Source organism: Symphalangus syndactylus, chromosome 10 (assembly GCF_028878055.3).
Source record: "Symphalangus syndactylus isolate Jambi chromosome 10, NHGRI_mSymSyn1-v2.1_pri, whole genome shotgun sequence".
NCBI lineage: Eukaryota > Metazoa > Chordata > Mammalia > Primates > Hylobatidae > Symphalangus > Symphalangus syndactylus.
Genome location: NC_072432.2, coordinates 76,037,049 through 76,062,500, shown reverse-complemented (window position 1 = coordinate 76,062,500; position 25,452 = coordinate 76,037,049). Strand labels below are relative to the sequence as shown.

At 34.9% G+C, this 25,452-nt stretch overlaps 1 long non-coding RNA gene across 3 annotated transcripts in view; it reads right to left on the bottom strand.

Annotated features, from left to right (window-relative positions):
- Positions 1–25,452, bottom strand: part of LOC129492323 (uncharacterized) — a 126,241-nt gene that overhangs the window by 86,458 nt on the left and 14,331 nt on the right. The window contains exons 2-4 of one of the 3 annotated variants that reach the window (XR_008660789.1): positions 18,736–18,847; positions 16,860–17,057; positions 12,350–12,477 (exon numbers count right to left, since the gene is read on the bottom strand). This is a non-coding gene — a long non-coding RNA (uncharacterized lncRNA). Of the gene's footprint in view, positions 1–12,349; positions 12,478–16,102; positions 16,210–16,859; positions 17,058–18,735; positions 18,848–25,452 lie in introns of those variants that run through there. The other 2 variants (XR_008660790.2, XR_008660788.1) reach the window with 2 other exon arrangements.

Sequence of the window (25,452 nt, the reverse complement as noted above, 5' to 3'; positions counted from 1 at the left end):
TTGTGATGTGTTCTTATTCTTGAAATTATTTTGTTGAGCCTTTATGCATGTTTATGTTGTCTTAACTAGAAAAATCTCAAGTATATCTTTGTAATTTTAACTATATCTTTGTGAATGTTTACAATGTTTTTATTATTGGTGTCACTGCAGACATCCAACTAACACAGAAATAATGCAGATGTATTTTTTTACATACTGATTATGCAAGGAAATGTTGTTTAATATTTTACTGACTTCTGGAGGTAGTGGGGAAAAGTATCTATGATGAAATGGTACTCAGTTTTTTGAAGCTAAATGGATGTTCAAAAGACTCAACATGTTAGTAGGATAAACTTATATTTTAAAAATGCCAAGAGTGGAATTGCATATATTGACAATGTATTTATTATTAATGAATGTATTTTATTTTGTTTACATTGACAAAGGCGACATCAATTTTCCCAGTTTCACTAAGTATGTAGTATATATAGTTTACAACTTCTTTCTCGTTACATACAAACTGAAATTGAATCTAGCTGTAAAGCATATTTTTTGGCCATTTTTCTCAGTGTTAAAATTGTGTTTGAATTTTAGAAATCGAATGGCACTCTATCCTTTGAATAAATAAACACATGAACTAAAATGCAAAGTAAGTAAAATTTACAATTATCTGATGAGAATTCTCTAAGTTTTATCAAATATGAATAATCCATATATTTTAATTATATGTGAAGAATATATATCAAATAATTTTGTAAAACAAATTACAGAAAATATATATTGAATGACTGCTTTTTGCTCATATGTGTAAAATAAATTATTATTGAGTAAGTAGAATCTATTCACCTATGGTTGAAATCTGTTCAGATTGAGGCAGTGTAAATCTATGAATCAGTAAGCTGAATTAGAAACATACACACTCATTCAAAATTTAGGAATGTGCTAAACAAACAAGCAGGCAAAGAAGCAAACACTTAGGGTGTTACTAATTGACAATTTAGAATGAGGCTTAAACAAATATTTCAATTTGTTGAAACTGGTTTTAATTTAATAAAGCTTGTATCTTATTGCCAATGTATTATTGTAGAAAGATGAACTTCAAACTATTATAAAAAAAAAGTACAAAATTCTGCAATGGAGATTTTCTCTTCTACGGTTACTTTTTTGTACCTACGCTTTTAATGTATGGAACTTTTTCTTTGCAGACATGGGGTTGGAGGCACTAAAGCTTCTATTTTTAAAATCAAATATAAATATCTGAAATTACTAGTTCTTGGCTCTTTTCCTTCCTAAATTTTTTTCCCTCTGGCTGAAATTATTTTTTTTTGACATTTCTGGTTTTATTTGGAAAATTAAATTAAAATTGTTATTGTGTTTAAGATTAGATTTTGCCACAACAGCTACCATTGTGATTCTCATACCCATAAAAAAAGACATAAAACATGACATTGTCTTCAAAAAAGGAACTAGTTACAAAACAGGACCAAAAGAAAATTCCCATTTTGGTATCTGGTCCAACAATAAATACACCTTCTAAAGAATATATATCATTAGATGTGAGATTTGTCAAAATCAGTAATAAGAAAAGCAGTTGATCTTAATTACAATTTACAATTCTTGCTCTATTGGTGTGTATTAGTGATACAATTGCTACCTCAAAGTGCTAGTCACATAGGATTTGGCTAGTTACAGTGCAAAAGAAAAGACACAATAAAACAGTTCCAATATGGAGGAATCTTCACAGGTAAAAAAAATGGAGACAGTCTGGAACTGGGGCAGTCTGTGTGCTGCTGGTAGGGTGCCTTTCTTAGAGAAATGAAATTTCCAGTTGATACATGTTTCCAGTGCATTCTCTAACAGAATCCACATTCTCATTCATATTCATAAGTCCTGCTCGTTCCACTCATTTGCATACAGAAACTCTTCCCTGAGTTCACACAGGTCAGAGTTGTAGATGATGTGGTTGTTGGAAATTCCATCGGCTCATGGAAAAGGCAGAACTTTGCAGAAGTCCATGGAAGTTTGTTCCTTAACAGGCCAAATGGCTACAGGTGTAAATTCTTGACTGACGGTAGGTGGAGAGTTTGCTGTGCTCTCTCTTGGGGAAGGCCTTCTTAGAGATCCAAGGGAGAGTCCTAGATGTTTCCAAAGTATGACATATGGATTTCTTTAATTCAGCTTAGGCTGAAGTTGGCTGGTGATTTCCATGGCCAATAGCTTTTCGAGTTTATGCCATCGGGGGCCCTCCACGCTCACAGCTCTATCATGGCTCAGTTTGGGGCCATTCTTAAAAACAAATAAAATGACATAGAAAACATACGCAGAATGCCGCACTTTCTTGCAGTCCATCATAATGTGTACTGCTCCAAGAAGTCAAATAGAAAACAAGAACAAGACTATTCAAAACAAAAATAGGTATTGTTCTTTGTACAAATGCTACTGAATAACTTGTAGCTTTTTTTAAAGTGTCAAAAAATCTCAGAAATGGCATAATTCAGAAAGCTTATCAAAATAGGCCTTCTTTCATGGTAAAAATGTGCTTTGTTGGTTCAATTGCTATGGAAGTCCATGGTTTTAACACTAGACATAAAGCAAAAAAAATTTAAAAAGCTTTATTTTGAAGGAAAAAAAGTTATATCTGCTCTAGGCTGGGTTTTCAGTAAGAGCAGTGAGGGTAGTATTTTTTGTTTGTTTGTTTGTTTGTTTTGTATTATTCCACCAAGATTCCGAAAGTGTTTTTCCTGGGCTTTGTGTGTGTTTTATTCAGTAGGAAACCCGAGCAGTGAGGGTAATGTTTTGTTTGGTTTCTCTTATACCACCAAGATTCCTGAAAGTGCTTTTCCTGAGCTTTGGGTGTGTTTTATTCAGTAGGAAAATCTTTTTCCAACATCTGCATTGGAAGGCCAGGGTGGAAATCGCTCAGGGCACCAGGCCCCTCTCTCTGGGGGAATCTTATTTCTATAGTTTGTTACTGGCTGAAATGTCTATAAATTTTATTGGAAATACATAATTTCCAATGCATTTTTTTCAGGGTCTCTTTAAAAGCTACTTTATTGTGCATGCTTGTACATTTTAATTAATAGTAATAGTAACCTCTTAGATGGAAATAATATATAGATAAATATGTCTAACTACTTTGTTTCATCATAAAGTATACACAATATTTTCATTAATTTTTACCATTTAAAATGTTGGAAGTTATGCAAGTTTGTTTCTTTAAGTGGCTATATATTCAATTGCCACAATCCAATGACAATATGATGATAGATAACATTTATTGAGTACTAACTATGTGTTCAGACTCTTGGTTAAATGAATATTATTTAACTTTGTTTAATCCTCACAATCAATGCAGGAGTGGATATCAGCATTAGAGTTTCCTAGATGATGAGACTGAGGATTAAAGTGAAAAAGGTCCTTGATTAGGATTACACAGTTTGTAATTTATGGTGCTGAAGTTCAAATCCAGGCAGATAAAACAAGTATACTTTTAAATGCCACGAAATTTTCTTTCCCAAGTAAGTTTGGATGACAACCAAGGACTAAGAAATGCATGAAAATAGTGTTTCACTGTTCCAGCATTTTGATGGAAACACACACACACACACACACACACACACTATTTAAATGATATATTTATTGTCACAATTTTTGACAGATCTTGCCGGAGTGCAGTGGTGCTCTCTTTGTTCACTGCAACCTCCACCTCCTGGGTTCAAGCAATTCTCCTGCCTCACTCAGCCTCCTGACTGGCTGGGATTACAGGCACCACCACCATGCCCAGTGAATTTTTATACTTTTAGTAGAGACGGGGTTTCGCCACGGTGGCCAGATTGGTCTCGAACTCCTAAACTAGGTGATCCGCCCGCTTTGCCCTCCCAAAGTGCTGGGATTACAGGTGTGAGCTACTGCACCCGGCCAAAAGTGATGTTTCTTATTCCTTAAATTCTTGAGATGAAAGTTTATTTCACATTATAGATTTCAAGAAGGTACATCAGATAATTAACTGAAATATCTTTATGCTATAGAAAATCACCTAATGAGTAAGAAACAAATCTTAATTATTGCTTTTGTTTTTATGTGTGTGTGTCCTGTAGAATCAAGTGCACACTTCTAACTTGAATGTACCTAGTTTTGAGAGTACAGTGTATTTATGTGTTAATTTACTTTTATTCTCCTCTAGTTAGTAACCCATTGATTGTGGCTAATATTATTTTAATAAATGTTGAGTTTTAATACATAGCAAAGTGCCAGAATATAATGAATGCTTAATAATTGTTTGCAAAATGAATTCACATGCATACTTTCTTATAGTAATAATGGTCAGATTTATGTACCTATACATTATCTTCTACATTAATAAATGTATATTTAGTTGAAAAATCAAAGCTTTTGTGAATTATATTCTTTAAAAATTAAAAGCACTGAAGTATATTTATCCAGCACCCTCTATGGCAAACTATATCTATATCCTGAATTAGTGCCTATTTATCTATGAAAGAATATATAGAGTTTAAATAGCTATTTTTCAAAATCATTTAAGGAAAGCATATGGTACTACTTTAATTTGAATTGCATCAACTGTGAGACAGTGTCATATTTTAAATTAGGCCACAAGAGAGCAAGACTGTACCTTCTTTAATAAAAAATAACAAAATTAATTAATCTTATAATGAGTAATTTTAGTGGTATTGTATAATATTTTACATAACAGTTAAATAACTCAGTCTGAATAAAATCTATGTGATTAATTAGACAAAAGGATTGCAAATATATAATACATAAAATAATATTCAAGATTTTTAAAATATAAAAATAGGATATATCTTAACTTAATACTTAGGATTTCATAAAGTTTTTTGTTACAGAAATTTCTTCAGTAAGGTTTAAAGTGAATGGAACTTTCTGAAAGTCATGGTGTATTTATGATGGCAGCAGTGGAAATGAATCAATGAAATATCTTTAAAAAAAAGACTTCCAAAGAAATAAGATCAAATGACCAAATTCTCAGATGTTGAACAGAAATAAATTCTGGTGCATCATCCAAAAAGATCAAAGAAAAAGCTCTCTCTAAAGTAAACAGAGTGATATTTTTGTTTGGGTGCCATAACTTTTCTGGTAACTTGTCAGTCTTAATAAGAAGGTGTAAAAATCTCTCTGCATGACACAGAAGCATCATTCCTAAACCTGAAGCAAAGTCACGTTGAGCAGAAAACAGTTTTAAAAGAACTCAAAGACCAGAAAAAATTGCCTATATCAGTGTTCAAATTCTAAGAAAGAAGAAAAAATGTTTTAAGACTCAGGGATAGTATAATTTTCAGAACATTTATCATTTTGGTCAACTGAAAATTTTCATAAACTGTGAGTAGGCAATTGTTCCCAAGCATATCTCAGTGCCAACAAAATTCTACTCCAATAATTCAGAAATGCTGTGCATTAGATTAAGCTCCAAGAACAAAAAATTGTATTTTTATTACAGTAGAAATGAAACTACAGATGAATACAAATTTAGAAAGAAAAGTCCTACTTACTTAGGTTTTACACATATGTTTAAGAAAATTGATGCGGAGGTAAGAAGTATTTTTAAAAATCATTGTTAACCCAATGTATTTGAAAATAATATTTGACTCATCAATATTCTGAAGTCAGGTTGGTATTAATTATAATTGTACCTAGTTTCTCAAAACCTCTAAGCAAATGACGTGTGCAAAATAATTATTTTTATCTCTTCTCTGTAAATTTGTAAAATTTACTTAGAGATATCAAAAACATGTTATGGAAACTAAACTTAGGCTTTTATTTTAGACTAATATATGTGTATTTAGAACTATTTTAGAAAATAATTATTTATTATGTCCCTGTTTTCTTCCTGTACCTTACTTTCATTATTTCTGAAGTCAGGCAGTGGAATGATCCTTCATTTAGTGGCCAAGTAAATCTTGAACATTAATCTTTTTATGTTCTGTTGTGGCATGTAATCAGTCTTTAAATATTGTTTATATTTTCTTCTTAATATATCTGAAATGTGTTCTCTTCTTTAAATTGTATAGTGTTAGCACCATTAGGTTGCAGACAATAGGAATTGATATTTGTTCACTAAATATTGCATATATTTCAAACTGGCAGGAGGGTCTGAAATCAGGCTTAGGAATGGTAAGAAAATAGATCAGTTTTAGGGCATTGAGTGATAGAAACTCCTCAACAGCATCCTGGGGTAGCCACCTCCAGAATGAATGAATGAACTCCACTATGCATGGGTTCTAATGTAGACAAAATGCCTTTAGGAGTTAGCCAGTTCCCCGGAGATATGATACCAGGGGCTCAAATGTGGTTGTATTTATTTACAAATTAAGTACTCAGCATCTTTGATAAAGTTTTTTTTTGTGTGTGTGTATGTTTATTTTCCTTTCATTTTTGATACTAGACATCTATAACTCTGTGGACACTGTTTACAATCCCAATTCGAAAACTCTATGGTGGCTAAGAAAGGTGTTAAATTGGTATCCAGTGAACGGGCCTTCCTCATCTTCAGATTAGGAAGACTTTTTCTGTAATATTTGTAGTGGGTGAAACTTTCTCTTACTCTGGGCCCTTTCTGTGAGGCTATTTTGCTTACTGCTTTTCAAAAATTCCCTGTCACCCATATACCAAATATGCTTCCTTATGGTTCCTGGTCAGTGCCTATAAGTCTGAACAGATACCAAACTTAGACAAACTGGATCTTTCAAGTCTACCCACTGAGAGGGTTTTACTGTTCCAGTGCCCTTTAGGACCACTTTCACTTGAGACTATAACACCAATAAAATACTGTCTGCTTTTCATCTAGTAAGGACTAGACGGGGAGGTTCTTATATATGAAAATGGGATGGAGATGTCTCAGTGGCTGTCTGGGAAAGTTTTCATGCTTTCCTTGCATACACATGAGCCATCAAGGGTGGCACTTCTTTCTTCACTTTCAGTGCTCTTTTAACACATATTCCACAACACTGGATTGCCAATGCATATTAATCATAATAATCTACCATTCTTTATTAAATCTGTTTATTTGCAAGGAATACAGGGTGCCTGCATGTTTTAACAAAGGAATTTCATTAATACAGTGTATCAGCATGACATCTTGTGAGATCGTGAACTCCTCAATGTTGATATGATTAAGCTGAGGCACTGAACAAGAGAATCAATATTGATAAAGATACTTTAGCAAGAGTACACTAGTATGTTTTCTAGATAAAAGCACCCTTTAAATATTTTCTCTTCAAAAAATGGAGTAAAAGCATTCCTTAATGCAGATCCATACTGATTTATTCCTATTAAGGACCAAGTCTGCCATAACAGCTTAAATTTGAAATACTTAATTCAACTTCTTAACATTCATTATCACACTTCAAATTTCATCCTTTTTCTGATATAAATAACTTAGAAAATAAATCAAGATTTATTAAAAATCACAACGAATGTTTATTTCAAGTATTTGATGGTATGAACAACCAATTGAAAAGCAAGTCTGCAATAACAGCTTAAATTTGAAATAATACTTGTATTATACACAAGTATTATATACTCATGTATTTAATGGTCTGAACAACCTGCATACTGAACTTCAAGGATATATAATACTGAAGGAATTTGACACTTTCTAATAGCTTTCCCTAAGAGGAAGTCAGGTAACAAGGGAGCCAAGAAATGTTTCAGAGTTCTAACTCGAAGAACGTAGAGCTGAGCACAGACAACTATAACCGAAGAACTGAACATTTATAGGAAGAAAATAGGCACAGAGGAAATAACAGAAAACTGGGGATATTTAATCAGAGAAAGCAGAGAAGAAAGGCAGAAGTAATATCAGATGTGATTTGATTTGGGATGTAAATAAATAACCAAATTTGAAATACCTTGTAGTCTAAGTAAACGTGTTTTTCTTCATTCTAAGAGCAGTTATGTAGCAAAGAAAAGGTGTTAAGCACAAAAAAGTTTTAAAACTAATATGATCAGTTTGTCCTTTCATTTAATTACAGATTATTCATGTCGCAGTTTAGATGCCACCGCCTCCTAACAAACTTCTAGTTTTTGTTACAAATGCACACAAAACATTGTTATTTGGTCCCATTATTTACATTAAAAGCACAGGCTGTTTAATCTTTCATAGGTTTTATTAATCAGTATTACAATTGTTTACCTTTTAGAATTTATTCTAGACCATAGTTTCTTCATGGTTCATAGTAAGAACTCAATACATTCTTGTCAAATAAATGCTTAAAAGTCAAGTCTGCTGTTCATTGTTGTCATATATTCTGTCATTATTGTCTCCTGTTAGTTATTCCTGTCAGTTACTGTCTCCTGTTAGTGAGCCCCTGTATTGCAGCGTATGTTCTAATATCTGATGTCTCATATCTCTCTAGTAATCTAATGGTAGCAATTTTCTGCAACTTCATCAGACTCTAAACATTTCATTTGTAAGTGAAAATTATAAAAGAAAAATGAGTGCCAATATAGTTTCTAAGTCTCTGTGGTATGATTCAAAAGAGAAAATGATCATAACAATATATATTCAAGTGATACTCTATAATATCGTAATTATAATCTAGTCAATAAATGTTACTAGTTTCCAGTTGAGCAGTGTGTTGTATAAAGTTCTTACTTTGTTTTCTCACTAAAGTTAAAAGAGAAAATAAACAGTTGGAAATGGAGGTCAAAGATTTCATTATAGATGAAAAACTTAGTCAAGCTAAGAAGGTGTCATGCTGTGTTTTTACTTTATTTTCACTAATTTGTTTTTTGAAATGGGTCATAGTTTTCTTTCAACTCTTTGTAAAATAACTGCAATTATACTTTACTATGTTCTATAGCTACCATTAAATTAGGTAAATTAAGAAAAAATTTTCACTATTGCTTATTTTGAGTGATTTACCCACCCATCTTTCATTTTAACTGGTGCATTTTATTTTTTTAAAAAAGCAGTACTACCTAATTTAAGATAACAAGTATATCAATTTTAATTTGTTTTATTTTCATGTTTACTCTTGCTTAATGTACTCCAAAAACAAAATCTAAATGTGATTTACTTATAGTTTAATAAAGTATGCTTTATTTTTATATTGGATAACAAGGATTAAGATTATATAATTTCAAAATAATAGACTTGAAACACTAGTAAACCCAAAGTAAAATCAAAAAGCAAATAAATGACACCTCATCCCAGTTCCTGGTTGAAGTCAAACAGCTTGTTAATTTCAAGTGTATAGTCTACTTCATCCTAGCTCTACCCCCTTCATGTTTAGCTTTCCTTCCTGACTGCTGCTCACTATACAAAAAAATTCCACCATAAACAAAGCTTAAATATTACTGTCAATGAAACAGACATTGGTCTACTACCATTTGCTGATAGAACAGCCTTACATATATTTCTGCATTAGCTTCTGCAGTTGCATAAGGTCTAAACTTTACAATAAAAAACTTATTTTATGTCAATATCTACATCAGTGAATCACTTACTTATTTTATAATTTATGTTGCTTCCATTTCTCTGATAAAACACTAACTGATACATGGCTAAGGTATATGACATAGCTTTTCACTCAATACATATGTGTATATTTAAGTATAAGATATAAATACATAGTAGCAACACAACCAAATATGTCTCTGAGAATTTTAATCAATCATCATATCTGAGCATTATCAATGGAACAGTACTGAATGTAGATACAATTTACAAAATGCTATCATAAGCATATTTTGCATAATAATTGCCAAATAAAGTTCAGATTAGAAGTGTTCCTCTAACTTAAACACATAAGAAAAGTCTGTAATTTAATGAAGTTAATTAAATTTACAGTAGTAAAACTGGCTCTAATTGAGAAATGAACTGAGTAATAAAATATATTACCATATCTTATAAAAAAATTATTATTGAAGAATCATTTATAGATTAGAAATAGTGAACATTTCAAAATTTGGATGGTTCAATATTTATCCAGAATCCAGCTCCCACACCCACACAAACGTGCAAAAAACACCTTCCTTTAGATTTTTTAAAAGACATGAAAAAGTCCCAATATTATAAAACGTATTGAAGTATATGTTTATTACTGGTACCTTTGTGGGCAAAGTTGCTTGTAAAACAACAAAAACAAATAAACAGTGAAATGAAAAGTAAATGACTGGGCATGTAGAAAACACTACACTAAAAAAAAAACTGCTACACCAAAAATACCACTATTAACAAAGTTTAAGTATTACTGATAACAAAATGGAAAAGGCAAAATTTATGAGACAAATATTACAATACTGAATAAGAACTTTCATATAGGCATTAAGAAGATTAAAGAAAAAAAATCATCTTTTAAAAAATAACCCTTGTAATAAAGAGACAAATGAATGTTGATAAGTTGATTAAATGTTGATTAACATTTAAGACTAGTATAACGTTAACATTATAACGTCTTAAAGACAGGAAAAGCAAAAATACTTAAAAATCACCATTATTTTGCTTAATATCTTAGCTTTTCGGAGGTCTTACAGATATTCAGGTCATAGTAATTATTTTTGAATACCAAGTCCTCAGCTTGTTTTTCTTTTAGTAGGGCATTAATTCTTGACTATGTCCTCCATCTGTCTCCCAATCTAAAATATATATCCTAGACTTCATCAAGCCCAGCCCCATGTAATATCAATTGTTTTTCAGGTAAAGTGCTTTCTGGCACTAATTTGGGTAGTGTACAAAATTCTTGATTTTGTTCTTACCACATGAGAATCAAAGGATACTTAGAAAAACTAAACATGGCTGTCAATAATTCATATAATCAGCAACTTTTCAGGTTATTATGGAGTCAGCCTACAAGATCATTCCTTCCCAGAGACCTCACATAGTAAAGATAACGTCCGTGGGCCATAGCATTTCCATTAATATGTCTAAGATACTTCATTTTGTCTAGAATATTAAGATAGTAAAAAACACAGATTTGCCTCCACTATGTTTACCTCTTCCTTTCTTAACCTAATCCTTTCCATCATTGAATCTCAACAACTCTTTACTAACAAAGCGTGCAACCAACTATACCCCAGTTCAAGCTAAATAGTTTGTACTTGAACTATCTACTTAAATACTAACTTACAATTTTCGAAGAATGATAACAGATTGTTTCAAATACACACACACACACACACACACACATATATATACACTCAACTTTCATAATTGCTGCCAAGACTTTAAAGAAGTAAAGAGAGAGATACCAATTTTGCTAATGTGAAAGTAGTTGTTAACCTTAGCAAGAACAATTTTATTGCAGGCACAGAGGCGGAAACTAGATCAGGCTGGTTGAAGTGTAAGGAGCAGGTAAAGGAAGAAAAAAAAATTGGTAAAATTTTCAAAAAAAATTGTCCTATGAAATTGAAGTGGTATTTTTATTTCTTTTCCTCTCTGCCCACTCTCTCTCTCCTCATTCATTACTAATGACAGTAAAAATCTATAAAGCATTTTTATTCTAGCAGAAAGGATCTAATAGGAAAGTTAAAGTTAAGGCCAGGCGCTGTGGCTCAGGCTTGTAATCCCAGCACTTTGGGAGGCCGAGGCGGGCGGATCACGAGGTCAGGAGATCGAGACCACGGTGAAACCCTGTCTCTATTAAAAATACAAAAAAAATTAGCCGGGCGTGGTGGCGGGCGCCTGTAGTCCCAGCTACTCGGAGAGGCTGAGGCAGGAGAATGGCGTGAACCCGGGAGGCGGAGCTTTGCAGTGAGCCGAGATTGCGCCACTGCACTCCAGCCTGGGAGACAGAGCGAGACTCCGTCTCAAAAAAAAAAAAACAAAAAAAAACAAAGAAAGTTAAAGTTAATAATATAGAACAAAAAGTCAGTATCACAAGGGAAAATATATTTGAGCAGATTGAAAGTGTTGGAATTGAAAGCAAATATTCAAGAAATGCCCTGTAACGGGAAGTCAGTGTAGTAAATTTGTATAAGTTTATACTGTCTTAGCACCCATTTTGAATATAGATTTAACTTTCTCATACTAGAAGCAGGGCTCAGTGACCTTTGACACAGTTTTCAGTTCTATACCACATCCAAAGAGCTCGAGAAAATGGCCAGAGATAAGGACTTAGAGGCATTTCCACCTAGTAGACTGAGCTCCTCCCTTTCCTGTGCTTCCTTTAAAGGGATCATTCACCCATTTGCCCATGAATTTGAAGTGATCACACCCTATTTTTTAAAATATACTGCAAGTTGCCATGTTCCCTCTCTTGCTGCCTGACTCTTCATTTCTGCCTCGCATGACTTGAGAATGGAGAGCTGTCTTCCCAACTCATTGCAACCTCCCTGCCCAGGATCTGTAAGTTTAAAAAGAAAATGTGATAGTGTATTAAATTTGTACCTTCTATCAAAATAGTAGGGGTTGCTCCAGGCCAGGTTTCCCCCAGGATACTGGGGAAAACACAAGGTCAGACTCAGCTCTGAAATGGTCAGGCAGGCATAAACTGGACACGAGTCAGGCAAAAGTGTCTGTCAGGAGAAATAAACTTTTCACGTGAGGGATGTCCTGGTCATGGGCAACTAGGCATTAAGACATCCACTAGGTAAAAGAAATATCCCATAAAAAGTACACTGTAAAAAGTCACATTCAGCTCCCCTTTATTTTCCATTAGGGCTTGGTACTCTGGTACTGGAATGCTAATTTAGTTGGTGGATCTCAAAACAGGCAGATACTCATACGTTAAGAAAAGTGAAGAAGCAGATGTGATATACTTAGTGGTAGAAATATTGGGGGTGTAACACCTGATAGCTTCTATTTTCTTAATAGATTAGGGATATCTGAAGAAATACCAGATGAAAAAAATTATTCCTGAGAGGAAAAAGAACTAAATATGAGAATTCCACGGCAATAATAATTAGTATTTAAGTTTATGATTATAAGATGTAAGTAAAACCAATCTTTTCTAATTTTACTTTACTCAATAGTGTTCAAATGCTTAACTGTATGCAAAATAAAGGTCAATAGTTGAATTTATCCAGGTGAACAGAAGAAAAGTGAATGCTAGGGCTTAAAGAATTATATTTTCCAGGGAGTGAGTGAAACATTGGATAATGCAGTTTAAGAAGGGCAAATAGTTAATTGTAATGAGTTGTGACTTATGCTAATTATTAAGTACATTATCAAAAGTGTTTGTGTCTGTGTGTGTGTGTGTGTGTACTCTATGCTGACTTATGTTATATAAATTACTGACATAAAAACATCATAGGGAAATAATATAATAAAACACTAACCTCTATACCGTATCTGACCTTGCAATTAAACCCTACAAGATCAATTATCCTTTCAATTCCCATATATTCACCATCAAAATTCATCACTTTTTTGCAAATATATGAAGGATACATGTGTTAGATTAAATGTCCCCCAAAACTCTTGTGTTTCCTGCCTTAATAAATCTTTACTTTTCATCATAATTATCCAGAAATTCTGCAACAATAAAAAGTAAGAAAAACTACCCATTGTTTAGTAAATACAAGGTGAGGTACCCAGATCCCATGCCTCCAGGGCTGAGGCACTCATTTGCCCAGATGCTGGTGCGATATTGGCAATATTGACTGCTGTTAGCCGAGTTCCTTACTGGGAAATTTACTGGATTGAAGAGGCTACTTCACCTAAGTTTATGTCTCCGTGTAAAAGAGTTCAATGATTTCTTGATGGACATGTAAATAGCCTGGCTCTTCATCCCAGATGGGCATGTAAATAGCCTGGCTCTTCATCCCAATTACAGACATGGCTAAAACGCTAACCCATCTCCATATTTTCTCATCAGATGAACTGAGAACTTTTAGGCAACTGCATTGTAGTTCAAGCTCTTGCTCTGCTTGACTTCACTTACTATACTTCCTGAAAGTTTTTGGTCTTTAACTTTTACAATTACTTGAATATCAATTTTCACCTCAGAGGCTGCTTCAAGAGAAACCAGACATATGATTGCTGGTCCAAAGATTAGTCAGGATAAAGCTGTTAGAAAGGGGACTTTTACATGTGATTTTGTAGCTTGTTTACCCAATGCCTCACTGGCAATGTGGTCCTCATCAGTTGTGATAGGCGGAGCATGCAACAGTAATATGTTTGTTAAAATTTTCATTAATGATGACCTGCAATAGTTTATCAGTGCAAGAGAATTACCATGAGTATAAAATATATTATGTATTTGAGAAATATGTGAGATATAATAATTATATGACACTTAAATCTTGGGAAATCCATGCTTTGCAGGAATGAGAAACACTTAGGAAAATTAGTCATCCATTAAAAGTTAAGTTTGAAAGCCAGAAGGTGTCTTCGGCAACATACAGACAGACTCCAGTATCCTGCACCAGAAAGCGGAAATAGATGAGGGGAAGGCAAAGAAAGGAATTATAAGACAAGCAGTTATAAAGGTGTTGTTTTATTCTCAATTAGGCCATCATGTATGTCTGATCAAGCCCCTGTTAAAAAGATGAAAGCCTAAGATTGGAGAGGGAATAACTGGATCAATGCAGATGAAAATATTAACTCAACATATTCCTTTGAATCATGTTACCCTGTTGAATCAGCCAATTTCTCCCTGATAAAGATAGTGCTAGTACCTTGCCTAAGAAAAATATGGCCACAAAACATTCAACATGCACCAGTAGGGGCAAAGAGAGTATAAGCAAATCCTGAGAAATGGGGAGAATTAGATTTCCAGAGTTACCACATTATTAGATTAAAGTATAGTTTTCAACAACAGCAAAATTACAAGGCATACAAATAGGCAGGAAAGTATGACCCATTCAACGAAAAAAATAATAAAACAAGTCTGTCCCTTTAAAACACCTGATGGCAGATCTACTAAACAAAGATTTAAAATAACTGTTTAAAGATGTTCAAATAATTAAAGTTAAGAAAATATTGTTCAATCAAAAAATTAACATCAATAAAATTAAAAAGAAATTCTAAAGATAAAAAGTACAAATAAAATTTTAAGAAATCACTAAAGGGATTCAATGGCAGATTTAAGAATCAGAAGAAAAAAATCAACATTCTTAAAGATAAAACAATAGAAATAATTAATTTGATGAGCAGAAGAAAAAAATTGAAGAAAATTAAACAAAGCTGTGGAACACAATCGAGTGGTCCAAAATACACACTCTGGAATTCTTAGAAGGAGAAGACACAAAGACAAGGACAAAGAGAAAATTTGAATAATTAATGGCTGAAAATTTCCAAATTTCATAAAAACACTCAAGAAGCTTCAAGAACTGCAGGTAGGATGACTTCAAAGGAAACCACACTCAGACATATTATAAGCAAACTTTCAAAAAACAAAGGGAATTTTGAAAGCAGCAAGAGAGAAGCAAATCATCACATCAAAGTGAACCTCAATATGATTAATAGATTTCTGATCAGAAACTTAGGAGACCAGAAGGCAGGGGGCTAACATATAAAAAATGTCTAAACAAATCTGTTAACCAAAAATCCTATCTTCAACAAAACTTTCTCTCAAAAATGAGATAGAGATTAAGACATTCCGAATAATCAAAAACAGAGGAAGCATGCTACCAGTAGTCCTGTCTTTCAATAAATGTTCCAGGGAGTCATGCATGGTAAAATAAATAGCACTAGAAAGTAATTTGAATCTTTGTAAATAAATAAAGATTTGAATATAGGTAAGTAAATACATAGGCTATTATAAAGATTAGTATTATTGTAACAATAGTTTGTAACTCTCCTTTTTGTTTTCTGTATAATTTGAGAGACTAATACATGTTTAAAACAATCTGAGAGGTAGTATTATTGTAGCTTTGGTTTGTTGTTAATGCCACATTTTGTCTTTTATGTAAATTAAGAAACTAATGTCTTTAAAAGAATCATTAGTTTATATTTTTGGACACACAATGTATGAAGATGTAATTTTATGACGTCAGCAACTAAAGGAAGTATTGGAATTAAATTTTAAAAATTTAAATGGGTGTATTAACTTTAGTATGCTAAATATAATTTCTGTTGTAACCACAAAGAAAATAGGTAAGTAATATATACAACGGAAATCAAGTAGGAATTTGAACGTTTCACTACAAACACACACACACACACACACACAAATGAACATATTTGCCACAGTGCCTCCTTTATCTGTAGCTTCAAAATATCTCCTGTAGAAATGGCAAGAAGATGGCTTGGAAGGTGCCTCCTTCTCCATAACGAAGGCAGAAAATCAAAATTGTTCTTGTTTTCTGAGGAGAAGAGCAAAGATTTGTACCATTCTTAACAATCTAAAGGATACAGGGATGGTGAGATACTATTATATTACACTTAACTCACCAGTCTGTTTTATATGAAAAATCTGAGAGATCATTGGGTATGACAGAAGATTATCACAAATACAATTCATTTGTTCCCAAATTACAGCTGCTGTACCTGTACCAGATGTGCTCTCTTTGCTAAAGCATATAACTATAGCCTCAGGTACACATAATGCATTTATTACTCTGAAAAATTCATTATTAACGATCTCTATCAAGGAAATAAATCAAAAAGAGTTCACAATGGACACTCTGAACAACCATGAATATTTATATCTCATTTCAGTGCTATATTAACTTGCCACTAGCTTCTGTTACACTGTATTATAAAACAAAATGTCATTTGGGAACTCTGTGGAACCTCACTTTTTTGTATGATATCTCTGTTTTTGTGTTAATCAGATCAGAAAATTTTAAAAATGACTATAATTTAGAGGTCTTGGTAATGCAAATGCTGTGCACAATTAGGAAATAATTCCTATCAAGTTTCAGGAATCTACCACATCATGAGAATGTTAGTAGTCCCAGTAATCCGAGGTTACATAGATATGCCCAAAAGTGTAAAATACAAATGGTTGTACCTCATTCTTTCCACTACTAAGAAGTAATCACCATGCTTCTCAGGCTTCTTTGGGTTCTGCAGGCAGCATATTGTGGATTTAGGGGTATAAATTTGACTCACGTAACCAATGAACAAAAAGACTGGTGGGGCCAATGTAAGCTGTAAGGTGGCTTAGAACCTCATTTCATTTCTCCTGCAGTTGTGCTGGCTTCTGTCTCTCTGCTCAGACCTATGATGACACAGGTGTTTCTTAGAATATGTGGAGAAAAATGTAGGCTTCTTTAATAAGTGGACCCACTGAAATATGCCTACAAGTCCTGCCTCTCACAAAAGACTGCAGTTGCATTACCACTTCCTTAGAGATACCTCTGAAAGACAGCAATGAGGGAAGCCCAACCCCCTCTCTCCTTCCCCCAGCAGGGAAGAAATTTGAATGATGCATTTCATCACCCATAAGTTGAAAAAGAGGCACATAGTATATGCAACCCAAAGCATATGGAATTAATAAAAAAAACAAATTTTTTCCAAACTCAGGGCAATTTTTGGAGGTTATATTTGTGTAAATTAAAACATCTGCAGTTTTGATGTGCTAACATTGTAAAAGAATGAAATAGAATGAAACCAAATCAAATACCTAGACTTTCAGAATTCATAGTTTTACACTTAAAAGCCTTGTCATCTAAACTTAGTCTTTTATTCCCATCTCTTTAAAAGCCACTCATACATAGGTGTCCAGCCTCAATTTTAACATATGGAAATAAGGTATTTTCCTCCCTAAATTTGTATCAATGACTGGATTATTCATTTTTACTGCCAAAGACATTACTATTTTCTAGACCACAAAAATTGAAACCTTCAAAATAGATCTTCTTTGTTGTATGTCTTATTTTATATTTAGTATTTGTGCTCTTTTCTGATATTAATGGTCTGTTAACATTGCTGATCATCAGGAAATCATCCATTGCAATGTGTGCAATTTATGTAGGCAGTAGCATCGGAGGTACACGTTTTTTGTGACTGAAAATGGTCACCCCTTTTCTTCTGCTAGGATTTTTATACAGACATTTGTACTAATCAGCTTAGCGTGTGAATTAGTTTGTGATTTGCTGTTAGGTCTATACCTATTTTTAGTGCTCCTTGGCTTTCACATCCTGTAGAAATTGCTTCTGTCTAAGGTGAAAGGTGATTTACCAGAGCATGATTTAAAAAATATATTTATGAAATAAATTTATATTTATCTTTGTGTTGTGTCTCATAGTGGGTACCTTTGCAAGTTATTGTTGCTCTCCTGTCCCTCTCCTAGCACTTGTAATTTGAAATTCATTACTTTGGCTGAGGGGCTTAATGGGGCCCCTGTATGTGGCTTGGTTTGAATCTTTGTGGTTGTAATAAAGTTATCACTCCCATGGTATCACCACTTCTACAGTCTAGACAGTGGAGCCTTCCTTTTCCTGTCCCTCCCCTGCCTGTACTTCTTGGGGTCAGCACTTAAACTCACAATTCCTTCCTGAATTGTGCTCACTCTCCCTCTTCTTCACTTCTCCCAACTTTAATAAGTATTCATCAATATCATAAGGTCAGCAGTGTTCCATTTTGTCACGAATTAAGGCTTTCATTCCATAATGGAGAGAGAAAAAAATTTCTTCACTGCAGAAATTTCTGTTGAACAGAACTAATACAGAGTTCACTGCCCACACTGCAGCTGTGTTCACTTTTTGTGAACTCTTCTCTGTCTACCTGCTGAGTCCATGGCAATGGGCCTATAAGGGGGAGTGCAGACTCCCCACTTTCTGGACCTTCAAGGATTTTCCCACTGTCTTACAAGCCCAAACACAGCCTTTTCCAATTTGTTACCTCTCTTAAATGAATTTTTTTTTACTAGTATCACCTTTTACTAGTATCTACCTTCAGATGGTCATGGGTGCAAATCTCTTTTCTCCCTGGAGATACTTTCTTTCCTTAGATTTTGGGCCAGTTGTTTGCTCTCTTTCCATAGGTTTTTCAAATCTATGAGAAATTTGAAAGAAATGTCAACAATTAACTGTGGATTTCTTATAAGGATTGGAGAGAAGCTACTCCTTGTCTCCAGATCCTAGGTTAGAAAATAACTATCTTTGTGTCTGAAGAATACTATCTTTTGTTACACATAAAACTCTACATATAGTTTGTCTTCCCCTAGCACGTTAAAAATGTCAGTCCTTTGACTATTGGCCTTACATTTTTTTTTTATATACTAAGAAAAAGTATGTGCTTCTACATAATCTCAATAAGATTATCACACTTAAGAAATTTAATAGAGCCTTAGAGGGCAGAACAAAATTACCCACCTTCTCCCTGTGACCCCCTGAACACCACATTGAATAGCCATCCATACAATAAACCACCTTCATAAGAGCCTAAAATCAGGTGAGCAATCACAGTATCTGGTTTTAACATCACATCAAGGTAAGAGAAACTGAAGAGGGTAGAAAGGACAGTTTTGAATTGCTGATAAGACAGCTCTCCCATCTCCCAGCAAAAACGAGTGACTCAGAGACAGAATCTGTGTGCTTGATGGGTAAAAAGCTCAGTAATGGTGGGACTTTGCATTGTAACTAGTGCTTAATGTTGCCCTGTCACCGCAGAATGAAATGCAGGACAGAATTCAGCCAGAGCCCATAGGGACAACATTTAGACCAGCCCTAGCCAGAGGGAAAGTTTCCATCCTAGTGGTTGAAACCTGAGTTCTAGCTAGTCCCACCACCACAGGCTAAAGTATTCTGGGGTCCTAAATAAACTTGAATGGTGGCTGTGAGGACTGCAATTTCTAGGCAAGTCCGGGTGCTGTGCTGGACTCAGAGCCAGTAGATTTGGGGTACATATTACCTATGAGATACCAGTGGGGCAGCCAAAAAAGTGTTTGTGTCACCCCTCCCCCAACCCAAGACAGTGTAGCTCACAGCTCCAGGAGAGACTCCTTCCTTCTGCTGGAGGATAAGAGAGGGAAGAGTAAAGAGGACTTTGCAACTTAGACACAAACTCAGCCACAGTAGGATAGACTACCAGGCAAAGTCCTGAGCACTATATGCGAGGCCTTAGCTCCTGGACAATATTGCTGGACACACTCTGGGTCAGAAGGGAACTTGCTGCTTTGAAGGGAAGAACCATGTCCTCGCAAGAGTCATCACCTACTAACTAAAGGGCCCTCAGGCCATGAATAATATTTGTGTTACCCAGACAGTATTAGCCACCAGCCTCGGGTAGGACCCAGGGCTGTTCTGGCTTCAGGTCATACCCAGCTCATTCTCAGCTGTGTTGACCTTGGCGAGAGCTTCTGTCTGCTTGAAGAAAGGAGAGGAAAGAGTGAGGTCTTTGTTTTGCAGCTTAGATGCTGACTCAGACACAGTAGAATAGAGCACCACGTAGATTACTAAGATTCCTAATTCCAGACCCTGGCTCCTGGGCAGCATTTCTGAACTCACCCTGGGCTGGGAGGGAGAGTTCACTGCCCTTAAGGAAAGGACACAAGCCTAGTATGATTTGCAACCTGCTTAGTGAAGAGTACTTGGGCCTTGAGTGAACATTGGTAGTAGCCAGGCAGTGATACTGCAGGTATTGGGCAAGTTGCAGTACGGTCTTGGCTTTGCATATGAACCAGCACAGTCCCAGTGGTGGTGGCCACAGTGAAGACTGATTGTTTTAACCCTTCCCACAACCAGGCTGCTCAGCACAGAGAGAGACACTCCATTTGTTTGGAGGGGAGTAAGGGAAGAAAGCAGGAGTTTCTGCCTGGTAACCTAGGGAATTATTTTGAGTTACCCTAGATCGCCATCTTATAAAGTTATAAACTTACAAATCTTATAAAGTCACAGCAATCCTGGGCTTTGGGTGCACCCTAATGTACTTATGGGTACAATGACCAAAGACTTAGATCACAACATTCAATTCTCCTTGAATAATTGGAAAGGCTTCCCAAGAAGGACCAATAAAAACAAGCCTAGACTGTGAAGGCTACAATAAATACTGAACTCTTCAATGCCCAGACATTGATAAATATCAGTACCACCTAGGAAGCATCAATGCCATCTAGGAAAACATGACCTCACTAAACAAATTATATAAGGCACCAGCGACCAATCCTGGAGGGACAGGAACATGATCCCTTCAGACAGAGAATTTAAAATAGTTGCTTTGAGGTAACTCAACAAAATTCAATATAACACAGAGAAGGAATTCAGAATCCTATCATATTTAACAAAGTAATTGCAGTAAGTTAAAACAATCGAGCAAAAATGCTGAGGTAAAAAAATTTAAATGACATAAAGATTGCATCCGAGTCAACCACAGAATTGATCAAGAAGAAGAAATAATTATGAGATTGATGACAGGCTACTTGAAAATACAGTCAGAGGAGACAAAAGAAAATGTACAAAAACTAATTAAGCATACTGACAAGATTGAGGAAACAGCCTCTAAGGGCAAATTTAAGAGATATTGGCCTTAAAGAGGAGCTAGAGAGAGAACTTGGAGTAGATAGTTTATCCGAAGGGATAATAGCACGGTGTTTTCCAAGCCTAGAGAAAGATATCAATCTTCAAGTTAAGAAAGTTATAGAACACCAAGGAGATTTTACTAAAAAAAGACTATCTCAAGGGATTTGATAATCAAACTCCAGAAGATCAATAATAAAGAAAGGATCCTAATAGCAGCAACAGAAAAGGAACAAATAACATACAATGCAGCTCCAATTCCTCAGACAGAAGACTTAGTGGAAGCCTTGCAGGCTAGGAGACAGTGACATCACATGTTTAAAGTGCTGACAGAAAAAAAAATACTTTTACCCTAGAATAGTCTATCCAGTGAAAATATCCTTAAAACATGAAGAAGAAATGAAGACTTTTCCAGAAAAACAAAACCTGAGGAATTTTATTAACACCAGACCTATCCTACAGAAAATGATAAAGGAAGTTCTTCATTCTCAAAGAAAAGATACTAAGAAGAAATAAGAAAACATTTGAAGGTGCAAAACTCTCTGGTAATAGTAAATACACAGAAAAACAGAATGTTATTACACTACAATTGTGGCATGTAAATTACTCATATCTTGAGTAGAAAAAAGTAAATGATGAATCTATCAAAAATAATAACAGACAGTATAATATGATATAAATAGAAATAAAAAGTTAAAAAGTAGAGAAATGTACTTAAAATGTAGAGTTTTTATTCTTTTTATCTTTGTTTGTCTGTTAGTGTCTTTGTTTGTTTTTCCAATCAGTGTTGTCATCAGTTTAAAATAAAATCACCCCACTGCACTCCAGCCTGGGTGACACAGTGAGACTCCATCTCAAAGAAAAAAAATAAAAAAGAAAATATTCAAATAAAATTACAGATGGAAAAGGAGACATAACAACTCATACTGTAAAAATTGAAAGGATGGCTGGAGAATACTATAAACAGCTATATACCAATAAATTGGAAAACCTAGAAGAAATGGATACATTCTTAGACACATACAACCTAACAATATCGAATCATGAAGAAATCCAAAACCTAAATAGACCCATAACAAGTAATGATATCAAAGCCACGATTAAAAGTCATCCAGCAAAGACAAGCCAAGGACCTCAAGGCTTTACTGCTAAATGTTTGGTAAAATTTTAAGTACACAAAGATCAAATCAAAATGAATTAAAGGCTTAAATCTAAGACCTCAAAACATGAAACTAGTAGAAGAAAACTTGGGGGAAGCTCCTAAGACATTGATCTGAACTTACATTTCTTGAGTAATACCTCAGAAGCACAGGCAAGCAAAGCAAAAATGGACAAATGGGATTACATCAGGTTTAAAAGCTTCTGCACAGCAAAACAAACAAACAAAAAACAAAGAAACAACTCACAGAATGAGAGAAATATTTGCCAACTACCCATCTAACAAGAGATTAATAACCAGAATATATAAAGAGCTCAAACAACTAAAAAAAAATAAGAATTCAATTAAATAGGCAAAATATCTAAATAGACATTTCTCAAGACATAAAAATGACAGTTACATTGAATGGTGCTCAAAATCATTGATCATTAAAGAAATGCAAATGAAAACTACAATGAGATTATCATCTCACCCCCGTTAAAATGGCTTTTATCCAAAAGACAGGCAGTAATAAATGCAAATGATGATGTGAGCAAAAGGGAACCCTCATACACTGTTAAAGGAGATACAAATGAGCACAACCATTATGAAGAACAGTTTGGAAGCTTTTCAGAAAATGTCCAATAGGTCAAGTGTGGTGGCTCCTGCCTTTAACCCCAAAATTTTGGGAGGCAGCAGCAGGTGGACAGGTGGATCATTAGAGCCCAGGAGTACGAGACCAGCCTGGGCAACATGGGGAGACTTTATCTCTACAAAAAATACAAAAAATTAGTCGGCTGGCAGATCACGAGGTCAGGAGATAGAGATCATCCTGGCTAACACGGTGAAACCCTGTCTCTATTTAAAAAAAAAATACAAAAAATTAGCCGGGCGTGGTGATGGGCGCCTGTAGTCCCAGCTACTCTGGAGGCTGAGACGGGAGAATGGCGTGAACCCGGCAGGCGGAGCTTGCAGTGAGCGGAGATCGCGCTACTGCACTCCAGCCAGGGTGACAGAGCAAGCCTCCATCTCAAAAAAAAAAAAAAAAAAAAAAAAAAGTCAAGAATTGTGGCAGACACCTTTAGTCCCAGCTATTTTGGGGGAGGATGAGAACGGAGGTCAAGGCCTCAGTGAGCTGTGATTGCACCACTGCACTCCAGCCTGGGCAATGGAGTGAGACCCTATTCTCAAAAAAATTACAAAGACAGCTGCAATCCCACTGCTAGCTATCTATCCCAAAGAAAGGAAATCAGTATATCAAAGAGATACTTGCATTCCGATGTTTATTGCAGCACTATTCACAATAGCCAATATTTAGAAGCAACCTAAGTGTCTATCAACAGATGAATGGATAATTAAAATGTGATACATATTTACAATGGAGTACTATTCAGCCATAAGAAATGAGATCCTGTCATTTGAAACAGTATGGGTAGAACTGGTTGATATTATATTAAATGAAATAAACCAGGTGCAAAAAGACAAAGTTTGCATATTTTCACTCATTTGTGGGAGCTAAACATTAAAACAATTGAACTAACGGAAATAGAGAGTAGAATGATGGTTACCAGAGACTGAGAAGACTATTTGGGAGGGTGAGGGGAAATGAGGAAGTTAATGGATACAAAAATATAGTCAGGTAGAATAAGATCTAGTATTTTATAGCATGATGAAGTAACTTACAGTCGATAATGATTGTACATTTAAAAATAACTAAAAGGGTCTGTTCATGTCCTCTGCCCACTTTTTGATGGGGTTGTTTGTTTTTTTCTTGTAAATTTGTTTGAGTTCATTGTAGATTCTGGATATTAGCCCTTTGTCAGATGAGTAGGTTGCAAAAATTTTCTCCCATTGTGTAGGTTGCCTGTTCACTCTGATGATAGTTTCTTTTGCTGTGCAGAAGCTCTTTAATTTAATGAGATCCCATTTGTCGATTTTGGCTTTTGTTGCCATTGCTTTTGGTGTTTTAGACATGAAGTCCTTGCCCACGCCTATGACCTGAATGGTATTGCCTAGGTTTTCTTGTAGGATTTTAATGGTTTTAGGTCTAACATATAAATCTTTAATCCATCTTGAATTAATTTTTGTATAAGGTGTAAGGAAGGGATCCAGTTGCAGCTTTCTGCATATGGCTAGCCAGTTTTCCCAGCACCATTTATTAAATAGGGAATCCTTTCCCCATTTCTTGTTTTTGTTAGGTTTGTCAAAGATCAGATAGTTGTAGCTATGCGGCATCATTTCTGAGGGCTCTGTTCTGTTCCATTGATCTATGTCTCTGTTGTGGTACCAGTACCATGCTGTTTTGGTTACTGTAGCCTTGTAGTATAGTTTAAAGTCAGGTAGCGTGATGCCTCCAGCTTTGTTCTTTTGGCTTAGGATTGACTTGGCGATGCGGGCTCTTTTTTGGTTCCATATGAACTTTAAAGTAGTTTTTTCCAATTCTGTGAAGAAAGTCATTGGTAGCTTGATGGGGATGGCATTGAATCTATAAATTACCTTGGGCAGTATGGCCATTTTCACAGTATTGATTCTTCCAACCCATGAGCATGGAATGTTCTTCCATTTGTTTGTATCCTCTTTTATTTCATTGAGCAGTGGTTTTTAGTTCTCCTTGAAGAGGTCCTTCACATCCCTTGTAAGTTGGATTCCTAGGTATTTTATTCTCTTTGAAGCAATTGTGAATGGGAGTTCATTTATGCAGCCAAAAAGCACATGAAGAAATGCTCCTCATCACTGGCCATCAGAGAAATGCAAATCAAAACCACAGTGAGATACCATCTCACACCAGTTAGAATGGCCATCATTAAAAAATCAGGAAACAACAGGTGCTGGAGAGGATGTGGAGAAATAGGAACACTTTTACACTGTTGGTGGGACTGTAAACTAGTTCAACCATTGTGGAAGTCAGTGTGGCGATTCCTCAGGGATCTAGAACTAGAAATACCATTTGACCCAGCCATCCCATTACTGGGTATATACCCAAAGGACTATAAATCATGCTGCTA